The 12,376-nt window shown below is 35.5% G+C and overlaps 1 long non-coding RNA gene across 1 annotated transcript; it reads right to left on the bottom strand.

The window, feature by feature from the left end:
* Positions 1 to 1,609: 1,609 nt before the first annotated feature.
* LOC145627025 (uncharacterized) lies at positions 1,610 to 7,185 on the bottom strand. The gene is made up of 3 exons (XR_014111273.1): positions 7,171 to 7,185; positions 1,786 to 2,085; positions 1,610 to 1,710 (listed from the first exon to the last, which is right to left on the bottom strand). It is a non-coding gene; the product is annotated as an uncharacterized LOC145627025 (long non-coding RNA).
* Between the last annotated feature and the right edge of the window lie 5,191 nt (positions 7,186 to 12,376).

The following is a 12,376-nucleotide window of genomic DNA, read 5'->3' on the forward strand; positions in this document are numbered from 1 at the left end:
GGAATATTAGGTGGGATATTAGGTGGGACTTTTGCTGGGTATTTATTATGATAACCTGATGTAGTTGCCTCTTTGACTGAACTCGATGTTGAACTAGGATGGTTTTTCCAAATGGATCCCAAACTATTACATGGTTGTTGGTCAGATTTTGTTGTGGTATTGGGTGGAGAAAAAGGTCCCCATTTTTCATCCTTAAGTACCTCAGTCTGTGGTGACTTAGTAGCTTTTTTTTTGGTGGGTTGTGAAACAACTTCGGTAGCATTTGACTTAGTTGTGGCAGCAAGTATTTCCCTTGCTCTCTTGCTTCGATAAGTCATCTTTTACCTGATAAAACCATAAGACAAGCTACATTAGTATTTCAAAAATGATCTTAAACCTTTAGCATTTTATATCTCTCTTTGACCCTCAATTACCAAACACAACTCAAAATATTGGAAAATGTATGAAATCAATGGTAATATAAAGACAAAAAATATCAGGTAAAAGAAAATGAAATGGCAGAATTGGCAGAGAGCTAAGACTTATAAACTTTCTCAAGTAATCTAAAGACAAAAAATATCAGGTAAAAGAAAATGAAATGGCAGAATTGGTAGAGAGCTAAGGCTTATAAACTTTCTCAAGTAATCTAAATAATCAGAAGTGAAATTCATTATCACATCCAATAGAAACAACATGTACTGAAATATAATCACACACACACACACAAAAGTTCTGATGTTCAGAGCTGCAATTTGGAATTGAATTCCAGAACTGATTTTCAGTTCTTAAGATCAGCTCTGCATTCACTTCTGAATTCAGTTCAAGATTCAGTTCTGAATTCAGTTCTGAAATTCAGATCTGAATTCAGTTCTGATTTAAGTTCTTATTCGACCAATAAGAAACCAAAACCATAATACAACTTAGTACCATAAAAACAGAAATTAAGTTAATAAAATACAAACTTTGATGAATTAGAATAACTAAATGAAATATAAAAATACACACCCATCCAAATTTATGAACTCAAATCTATAATAAATTATAAAAGTTGTAAACAAATTATTCAGGTATATCAAACAAGTCCCTAGGCTTAGTTTTCACAACATGACACCACCCTTTTTGTATCTCATCCTCAATATAAAAAACTTGTTTTGCTTGAGATGAGAAAACAAATGGATCATCACGCAAAAATCGACCAGTGTGTATCAACTTTGAGAAATTGATACGAACACTTCCATTCGGATTTGTTTTGATACCCCTACGGATATCGACCCAATCACAACGAAACAATACAACCTTATAAGAACCATAATAATCTAATTCCAAAATTTCTTTGAGTTTTCCATAATATTCGTGACCCTCTGCTTCCACCATGATTCCTGAATTCTGAGTTACTCGAAATCGCTCACGATCCACAATATCAAATTTGTAACCATTGATAATAACACTTTTCATCCTTTTCCCGCGGTTACTCAAGCCACCGGCTAAGGCTTTTCTTAACTTTCCATCTACCGTGCTATCATCTAAATTATGGACCTATAATTCGAGAATATTAAAGTTAGAATTAGAAAGTTGTATAATATGAAAATAAAAAGACCCTAAATGTAAAAGCATATGACCTGGCTTTGCAACCAATCTGCAAATTCATCAATTATCCACTGATTTTCAATAGATTCATCAGCTTGACTTTCTCCAACGTCATTCTCTTGCCTCTTTAGTTTTAGGAACTCACTACCGAGATTGTAAATTTTATGTTAGTAACAAGTATATATTGGACGATTTAACTAAACACATTATGCTACTTACTTGAGCACCGGGGTTAGTTCATCAGAATGAAGTAAAACATAGCGATGAGCTTGCTTTAAACTTCTATCATCCAAACGGACATTTTCTTTTTTTCCAACAACACGACCACAAGAGTTATACAAATAGTTGTCAATGTTTGATACACCATCCTCATTCCTTCTAGGTCTATTGAACATAGTCTCAACACTTTCTAAATATCTCGAACAAAATGCAATTGTCTCCCACAAAAGGTAACCTTCCGCTATAGATCCTTCCGGTTGCGCTTTATTGCTTACATGAGATTTCAAAAAGGCCAAGTACCTTGAATTATAGTAACGATTTTGTATGTGAATGTGAAAGAATAGGAAAAATTATTATATAAAAATAAATAATAATAATAATAATAATAATAATAATAATAATAATAATAATAATAATAATAATAATAATAATAATAATAATAATAATAATAATAATAATAATAATAATAATAATAATAATAATAATAATAATAATAATAAGTACCTTTCAACGGGATACATCATCTATAATGAACCTGTCCGCCTAGTCTGACCTCTTCTACTAAATGAATTAGTAGATGAACCATGATTGTAAAAAATGTTGGTAAAAATTCCTTTTCAAACTTGCAAAGACTCAACACGAGCTTTGATTGAATGGTATCTAATTCTCTTGTATCTATAGCAGTTGAACATATCTTTTTAAAAAAGTCAGACAACTCTTCAAGCAAGTCAATAACTCTTGTGGCATTCGACGCCCTTAAAGCAACCAGGAGGATGTCTTGCATGAGAATATGATGATCGTGACTTTTCATATTAATAAGTTTCCGTTGCTTTAGATTCACACATCTTTGAAAATTAGATCCATATCCATCAGGAACTTTCATCTTTTTCAAGACTTTCAAAAATCGTTCTTTCTCCTCGTTAGACATGGTGTATGCAGCCGGCGGGATGTAACCTTGAGGGTCGATCCATAGATGAGGTTTTATATTCAAATTCTTTAGGGCTTCTCTACCACTCTCATCATCCCTACTATTATCCATATCTAAAAGAGTTCCTAATAAAATATCGGACACATTCTTTTCAATGTGCATAACATCTAAATTATGTCTAAGAGGATTATGCTCCCAATACTCTAATTCAAAAAATGTACTTTTATTTTTCCAAAGAATATGATCACCATCGGGATCGCAATCATCATCAAGTTCATTGGTAGCTTTTTTCCCTCTTTTTTTAGGAACTTTTTTTGTCTTCCCATACACATACTTTACCCCTTCTTGTTGCTTCAACACTTCTGTCTCGCTGGTACGAATCGGAGCAATACCATATTCTTCTTTCCCATCAAACAAATTAGCTTGGGAACGATATGGGTGATCAATAGGCAACCATTTTCGATACCCAGTGTAGATAATTTTGCCACCAAATCTATCTGAATGAGTAGAATGAGTGCAAGAAGGACAAGCTTTGTAGCCTTTCGTACTCCAACCTAACAGCATAGCATAAGCCGGAAAGTCATTAATAGTAGAGTGTAGGGCTGCTCGCAGTTTGAAGTTGCTTCCACTATAAGAGTCAAAAGCATCAACACCTTCCCACAATAATTTCAATTCATGGATTAGTGGTTGCAAGTACACATCAATATCCATACCGGGACCAAATTTACCAGGAATAATTATAGAAAGAATAAAGGATAATGGTTTCATACAAAGCCATGGTGGTAAATTATAAGGAATGAGGACCACCGGCCATGTACTATAATTTGTGTTCATAAGTCGATATGGATTAAAACCATCACTCGCTAGGCCTAATCTAACACTGCGAGGATCAGCGGCAAACTCTGTATATTTTTCATCAAATTTTTTCCAGGCCTCGCCATCAGCAGGGTGTCGTAGAATCTTATCATCCTTACGATTAAAGTGCCATCTCATGTCCTCTACAGTTTTAGATGACATGTAAAGCCTCTTTAATCTAGGGATAAGGGGAAAGTACCACATTACTTTAGCTGCCTCGCCTTTCTTAAATGCTTCTTTTCCTTTTTCATTTACATCACCCTCCTTTCCTTTCACATTTTTCCACCTTGATGTCTTGCATATATGACACTCACTTTTATTTGTGAATTCGCCCTAATCTAACATGCAATCATTTGGACATGCATGGATTTTCTCATATCCTAACCCTAAATCATTTATTATCTTCATGCCTTCATAATAGGACGATGGAAAATCCTTAATAATGGGAAATGCGTCAAGTAGAAGTTCAAGTAATTTATTAAATGACTCTGCAGACCAATGGAACATACACTTTAGGTGAAACAAATGCAATAGAAATGAAAGTTTCGAAAAAGTAGTACACCCCTCGTATAGGCCTTTTTCAGAAGCTTCCATGAGATTTTTATACTTTGCTTGTTCTTCATTTGAGAAAGTTGATTGATACTCATCATCTACCTCGCGATAAATGGTAAACCCCTCATCCATGTCATATGAATCGTCATCCTCAATACTTTGTTCATTAAATGATGGATCTTGAATTTTGTCGGTTTGTTGTGTATTAAATCTAAAAGCTGCTCTTAGTAACCCGTCCATATCATCTCGACCTACTGCATTTACTTGATCATCACTTAGATCATAGGTCTTACTCCGTTCATCTTTACGATGAAATATCCAATTTCTATAGTTTTTATAAAAACCATAAAATAAAATATGCCCTCCACTTCTTCAACAGAATTTGTTTTATTTAACTTGCACTTATTACATGGGCATTTAGTTTCCCATGTATTTGGTAAAAGAGTCTCTTTAGCAAGTTTCAAGAATTTCATGCAACCTTTAAAATAACCAGGATCACCTCTTGGTAAATCAATCCAACTAGTATCCATGTCTACAAAGAAGTATATAGTTAATTGCCAAACAAAAACAATGACAGTAAGTTATTCAAGCCTACAAACTTGTTGTGGGTGAAAGAAGAAAATTAGAAAGAAACATGCAACAGCAAAAAAAAGTTTACAAATAGAGTATACAACACTATATTCATAACCACCGGCTTTAATAGAATATACAACATTAAACCCTTGATATACATAGATTTTAAATCTTTACAGTATATACATATTGACTTTTCAGACCACAGTCATGCCCATGACTTTGACTAAAATTTGGCCAAAGCAGCAAAATAATTAGCTACCTAGTACAACAACTGCACTGAAAGCATTCCAAAAATACCTAGTAACTTTAGCTCTGCCTTATTGTGACATTATTTCCTCCATTTCAGATTATCTGACCTCTCAGCTAGCACCTCATAATTTGTCACCTAAATATCAATGCACTATGATATGTTTATTTAAAATACCAAAGCATCATCATTTCTGAATGTTAATTAAACTTGTAATACATATGCATGACCTAAAAGACTTGTTTTGGGAGAGGATGACTGTTAACTAGACCTGCAAAGCATAAAATATTCTATGACCACCCTTCCATCATGCCAATCTCAACACAACCAATAACACACAACCAAGACCAGCAGCAAATTATCTACAATTAATTATCACGTTAATAGTGTAATTTAAACAAGTAATATCATTAAAGAACATCAATAACATCATAGATCAAAATTAAACATCATTTTACATACTTTAATCAAAATGATTCTTAAATTTGGTTTGACCAGCAAACAACTCTGCATGCCCAAAGGGATGAAACTATACTTATGGAATAAAAATAGTCTTCCCACTGTCCAAGCAGAGGAATTTGGTTCTAAGGAATTCTCAACTCTATTAGCAGCCTAATGATAAGTTTCTACATGAAAGTTGAGTGTGTATTAGAATGTGGCTTTTAACACAGCAAGCAGGCATATTCCAAGAAACCAAATCTATGAATAATTCTTGTTTGGTTAGCTAGAAATTCCATGGACCCACTTAGCCAATATCAAAACATAAAGAGACAAGGATAGGTCATTCAACATGGGAACTTCAAGTGGGGGATTCAAACTGACAAAAAAGCAAAAAAATGGACAAGATCCTTTCTCCTGCAGGGTACCACAAGATCATGTCTCTGAGCAAAGTTTTAGCATGTGGATTCATCTTAATTGGAGAGACTAATAGGGAGAGGGACATTTTTTTTTAATTTTTTTCAAAAAAAAAAAAAAGTGAGCTAAAATATGAATGTGATGGGGTTCTAAGACAAAGAATTTCTAGTGACATTCTATAGATGCCCTCCCATCAAAATTTCTTGGACCAAGATTAGATTTGATGCATATATATCTGGGAATTTGCATTTTTACTCAGGCTTTGGTGGTACAATAAAATTAATAATAATAAAGTTTGCCTTAAAAAAATATGTTAACTGATGATCTATCTTATTTGTTGAAGATCCCAACCAAAATCAACTAATATATGAACTCTCTACTACCAAGATTAGATTTGGTCCATTATAACAGAGGAATCTGCACAGAAACAGGGCTTTTTATGTAAATTAATCAGCATCACGAGCTAAGCTAAATTTGCTTTGGTTTGAAGATCCCAACCAACATTATGGGGCAAAAAGAATATGAAACGTTGATCCATGAAAAAATTCCCTAGCAACATGACATGTGACCTTGGGTACATTCCTAGGAAACATGTCATTTTAAAATAGATATCATTGTAAAATACTATGGTGCATGATGATTCTTTTTAGGACCTAGTAAAGTGGAGGAAGAACAGTCAAAATTAACCACTATGGTCATTGTTTTAACAAATGACTCTCCTTTTACAAGAAAATTCTGAACAGCATTGGTTGTTCCCTAGTCTGATTATTATCATGGAGTAGAAGTTTCTACATAAACAATCAAAATTAGATGAGCAATCAAAATTAGATGAGCAATATAGGTTTTCATATAGATTATTAGAGTTGAGATTAAAGTTTTCATATAGATTATGATTTTTCATATGTGTTAAACTTGCAGAATATCAGATAGAAAAAACATAATTATTGGAATGAATTTTCCATTTTGGACTATCGCGATCAACTTAGCTACATCAAACCAATCTGAATTCTTTTTGAACCATATCAAACTAATCACACTTCAGAAACACTTCAATTGTATTTTTCATTGAGGAATTTAAACAAACAGGTGGTGGGCATGAAAGAAAACAAACAAATTAACAAAACCTGGTTTTTTTAAAGTCCAAGCATCCACTTTCTTCTTAACAAGAGTATTAATAAGCGAAGATTTCCCAACATCAGATCAACCATGAACAACAAACTCAAGCAACCCATCAATGGGGCAATCAAAACAAAAACCAAAAAACAATATGAAAAAAAAATAAAAAACATGAAAACTTGGATTTTAAAACAGAATTCACGAAAAAAACAACATAAAAAGAAATTAATTTATCTAATTAAGGGCAAAAAATTACCTCGCAATAAGAGATCGATTCTTGTTCTTCACCAACGCAAAATCGAAGACATGCAAACAAATAATTCCCAATTTTAACGAAAATTTAGAGAATTGTGATATATTATGTGCCAAAAACGATAGAGATATATACCTAGCAACAATATTGTTCAGCAAATTGTAAATTAATACCACAAATTTATGAAACTGACGAGCCACAAAACCCCAAATTCCTTGAAATTTAGCAAGCAAAACCCAGAAATTAACCTAAAATTTGTGATTTTTTTTGTCGCTGATGAGAGTGATGATGGAGTTTAGAGGAGAGCAGAATGAATAGATGGGCAGTTCGTTTAATTGGGAACCTAAGCAAGCTATTTCGACTAAGGGTGAAAATAACCCGCTGATTATTTTCTTTAAAAAATTCAAAATTGCGGGCAACTTTACTCACGTACTATGCACGTGAGTTTCTCGACGCTTTTAAGTGTCGAGAAATTTTTCGACTGCAAAAAGCGTCGCAAAAACACGGAACCAAAAAATATAGACTGACGCCACTTCAACAGCGTCGAACCAATTGCGTCCAAAAATCACTCTTTTTGTAGTAGTGTTCATATAAGGTTGGTTAGGTGTTTACAAATTTTGTTTGACTTGGTAGAAGGGTAGATAACGACATACATTTTCCTCTTGTCAGCATACTAGTCCAATAATGGGTGACAAAGCAGCATTGGAGAAACTTATAAGGGAAATCCAAAACCTAAAGGCCCTAAGAGAAGAAGAAGCCCAAATAAAGGCTCATAAAAAAGCAGAAAAGGCTAAAATAAAAGCAGAAAAAGAAAAAGAAAACATTCTGCAAGAAAAAGCAAGAGCCGAAAGAGTAGAGGCCTTGGAGAAACTTGTCCTTCGAGCTAACTTAGGGAATAAATACTTCAATTATGAGCTTGCACCACAACCTAGTGGCAAGACTCTCCCAGAAAAGTTCTTGACTACGGATTTGCCAACCTTTAAGGTTACCGACAATCCTAGGACTCACTTAATGAGCTTTAATTTATTGGAATTATGGCATTGAAAGGGGTTGAGCCAAGCCTGTATGCATGTACTTTTCCTCTTCCATTGGACACAACTGCTAGATCATGGTTTTACAACCTTGATGCAAAACAAACTTCCACTTGAAGTGACGTTGTAAAAGCGTTTTTAACCCAATATGTAGATAACGTCGAGCTCACAACTACCTTGCGCGATCTCGAATTGCTTAAGCAAGGGGAAGAAGAAGGCTTCATTGAATTCTTTTCCAGGTGGCGATCAAAGGTTGATCTTATTGCACAAAGAACTCCATATCATGAACTTGTCGCAAAGTTCATAGACAATATGTCTCCACCATACAAGTGCCATTTACAATACCTTGGTTTAGACACATTTCAAAAAGTCTATACTGTGGGAACATTCATCGGAATTGGGCTTATAATATATAGTTGGAAAGGTCTTTTCAAGCCCCATCCAACTACACTATTATTGGACCCATATAATGGACCAAACTAAACTGGAATGCACGTTTTTCAAAAATAGGGTAAGAAAAGAAATATTTTCAAAAACAGAAAGAAGAGATATTTTAATAAAAAATCCTAATCACTAGACTTTTCACACTTTCGCTTTGTTCGATAATCAAATGACATGAAAGGTATTCATCACTAGGTTTGGTTTTGGGGAGACACATTTGGGTGTCTACAGAAGCCCCCACTTTGACTGAGTTTGGAGAAACGCAAGTTTCGAAAACAAAAGTCAAAGTATCGATTGGGACGGAGAATGATTCAGAACGTTCTGCGATCCTAAATCATTCAATTCTTGTAACGCCGATATCTGCAAAACTAGCGTTAGTTAAAACAGATAAAAGAGTTAAGAAACGCGTATCTCGCACCGTCAAGCACACGTCTCTGAGGGTAATCGATATGTTGCTGCATTGCTGTTGCGACAACTTTCCACAATCTAGGGAACGCCATCTTGTTGTTTTGATGTTCACTCGTCTCTGAACAATAGAGCTTTTTTGGAAGAAATGTCCACGCGTCTCTAAACAAAGAGCTTCTTTTTAATATGAACTTCTGAATGATGTATCCACGTGTCTCTGAACAAAGAGCTTGATAATAGTATGCCCATGCGTCTCTGAGCAAAAGAGCTTGATAATAGGATGCCCACGTGTCTCTGAGCAAAAGAGCTTGAAAGAAATGTCCACGCGTCTCTGAACAAAAGAGCTTGAAAGAAATGTCCACGCGTCTCTAAACAAAAGAGGTTGAAAGAAATGTCCACGCGTCTCTGAACAAAAGAGGTTGAAAGAAATGTCCACGCGTCTCTGAACAAAAGAGCTTTGATGATACTTGAATGTTTATTGCGATAATATTCCGAAGAAAACTTCTGAAGACCAACGCTTGTCGATCTTTAAAGCTCGCTTGAACTTTGCTTCCACTATGCCAGTACGTCGGCGCTTTTGATTCTTGTGAACCATTATGTCGGTGCCTCTGCTGTTTATGAACCAGTATGTCGACGCCTTTGCTGTTTATGAACCACCATGTCGGTGCCTCTGCTGTTTATGAACCATTATGTCGGTGTCTTGCGATGAGCCAATGCTTAGGCGCTTTAAGCTAAGTGAGACGATCTTTTGTCAGGTCGATCACTTATTGCGATTGTAATCAAGCTGACTACTTAATCATGTCAAATTGCTTATAGGGACTAACTGGTGTACCAAGGAACCCGAAATTGCTGAAAGAGGTTGAAATAACTGCTCTGAATGGCTGAGCGTTCGGTCGCCGCTGCAATGCCTCTGGCGCCGCAATTTGGCTCTGTCGCTAGACGCTGGGATCTAGCGCCAGGCGCTGAAATCTGTTGCCAGACGCCAGATGTTGTCGTCTGGCGCTGGAGCCGGGTCTTCCCTATTCTGCTCTTGTTGCCGCTGTTGCTTAGTTTTGCTCCGAACTTTGAGCTTGGTCGTTTCCTTTCAACCAAATCCGCTCAAATATTTTGTAAATCAAAGCTCTTCATCTCTAATTTACTGATCCATGTAATTTTGCTCAAACTCCTCACATCTTGGAGGAATCTCCTGTGTCATATTCGCGGTTTTTATTTCGAAAAAAATCCGGGAATGTCCTCGCTTACTGGGATGCACCTGCATTTATATCTTTGACTATAGGACTTTGCTTATCTTTCTTTAGGGTTGACCTAAGACTTAGTGTTGCATGACTCAATGACTTGTGGTGACCCAAGGTATGAACTTGACTAACTATGATTGACTGACTCGAGGTTGACTCGACTTGATGTGATTCGTGTGTGCGTAGTGTTGACTCATGAAACTCGATATGTACATGACTTGAAATGCAGAAAAACAAAAATTTCCGTCATTTTTGTGGAGGGTACCGACTTTTTCCCAAAAAAGAAAGACGCAAAAAAAAAAAAAAAAGAAAGAAGCAAAGTTTTTGAAGGTGTATGTTGAATGAGCTTAATCTGTTAATGTTGTCTCTCATAGTACAAGGATTGTAACATCTTAGACTATCCTAGTTGACTCAATAATGAAAGTATGTAGGTAACTTAGGCGCGGAGGCTAAGTACTTCATACTTTGTGATGCAATGATGATTGATGAGCGATTTTGACATGACAAGGCATGCTTCAGCGTTATGTTAAGATTTCATGACAAAGGGTTCCTAAGAGAAGTATATTTGGTCATGTATCCATGATGTGTGTGATAGTGACACTAAAGTTAGGCCGCAAAGGCGAAGTGTATGGGAAAATATTATTTCAAGAAGAGTCAAATGATGGTGACTCTTTAGGCTAGGTAAGCTAATGATGTGAGGATCAAGCCCCCAAGTCTATCTCTAAGTAGATAGGGATGAGCATTGGAGATCCCTTGATACGAACATGATGTGTGAATGTGAATATGAATGCATGTTTATTACGGCTGCACCTCGATGTGAGGTTGCCTACGTATTCGTTAGGAATCAGGCCGAACGTAGCTCTAGCCGAACCTCGCACAAGTGTGTGTATACCTCAAAAAGGTCTTTTAAGGGTTGTAACGTGGTTAGGCTAAAGGTTTGAAGAAGAAGGGGATAAAGGCTCAAGACCCTAGATAAGCCCCCAAGGTGTGCAACTTTGCTTTTGAATCTTTATATTTGTATGCTTGAGGCTTTTAACTCTTTTTAAGCTCTCTTTTATTTTTTTTTTTTGCTTTTGCATTTATTTTATTTTTATAAGTGTGGGCAATCCCGATCATGCGGTCTATCACTCACTTGGCATTCATGTTTCTCAGGCACGGTACCGAGTACTCGATAAGAAACGCAATCCGAGACGTGTTCTTCTCGAAGATATTTTCATATCAAAGACATTGGAACACTTGCCCTTTTGTACATTTTTATTATTATTATTTTTTTATTTTAATCATTTGAAGTCACTCAAGCTTTTTATCAAATTGAAAATTGTATAAGTTGCACACCATCCAATCCCAAGGTTAGGTAGATATGGGTTGAAAAATGAAGGGTCTATCGTTAGACGAGGCTCAAAGTGGTTTATCTAAAAAGGATTGTATATTTGAAGGGTGAAAGATGATATGATGTGGCTACAAGGGTGTCTCAAATCATTGGTATACCTTGTGCTTAGTTTGACAATTTATTTATTTATTTTTTTTTTTTTTTTGCAATGCAATTATCATAGGTAAGGAAATAAATGCTCATTTTATTTAAAAAGTGAAGGGTAAAAATCAAACTCTAAGAAATAAATTCAAGGAGGATGAAGGGTGCCTATGCTAGACTTATTGGGGAAAGGGTTTGAAAAAAATAATAATAAGAAAGCATGAAATCTTGGTTAGAAGCTTGCCTTGTGCATTTGTTTCATCATTACCCTCATTTTTTTTGTTTGTCAATCACATGACTCAAACTCGATTCAACATGCATAATGGAAGAAGGTAGGAAGAATGAAGGTTGTGATATGGAGAAAGCATGAAGAGAATGGAAAGATGATGTAGATGGAGAGATATGAAAAAAAATTAGGAATAGAATGTACCCCCAACTCAAATGACGGAAAAAAACCCGACTTATGCATGAACCTAATACATGGTCATGGTGACATATACAAAGTGTGTACTAAGACTAGTGAGTGTAGTGACATGTTAAGACACGTGTCATGACCATGTGGCTACAGATCCCTAGGTTGTACGACTCGTATTTCTTTCTAGAACTCCGTCTATGACCAAAACAAG

This window comes from Chenopodium album, chromosome 4 (genome assembly GCF_948465745.1).
Source record: "Chenopodium album chromosome 4, dcCheAlbu1.1, whole genome shotgun sequence".
Taxonomy (NCBI): domain Eukaryota; kingdom Viridiplantae; phylum Streptophyta; class Magnoliopsida; order Caryophyllales; family Amaranthaceae; genus Chenopodium; species Chenopodium album.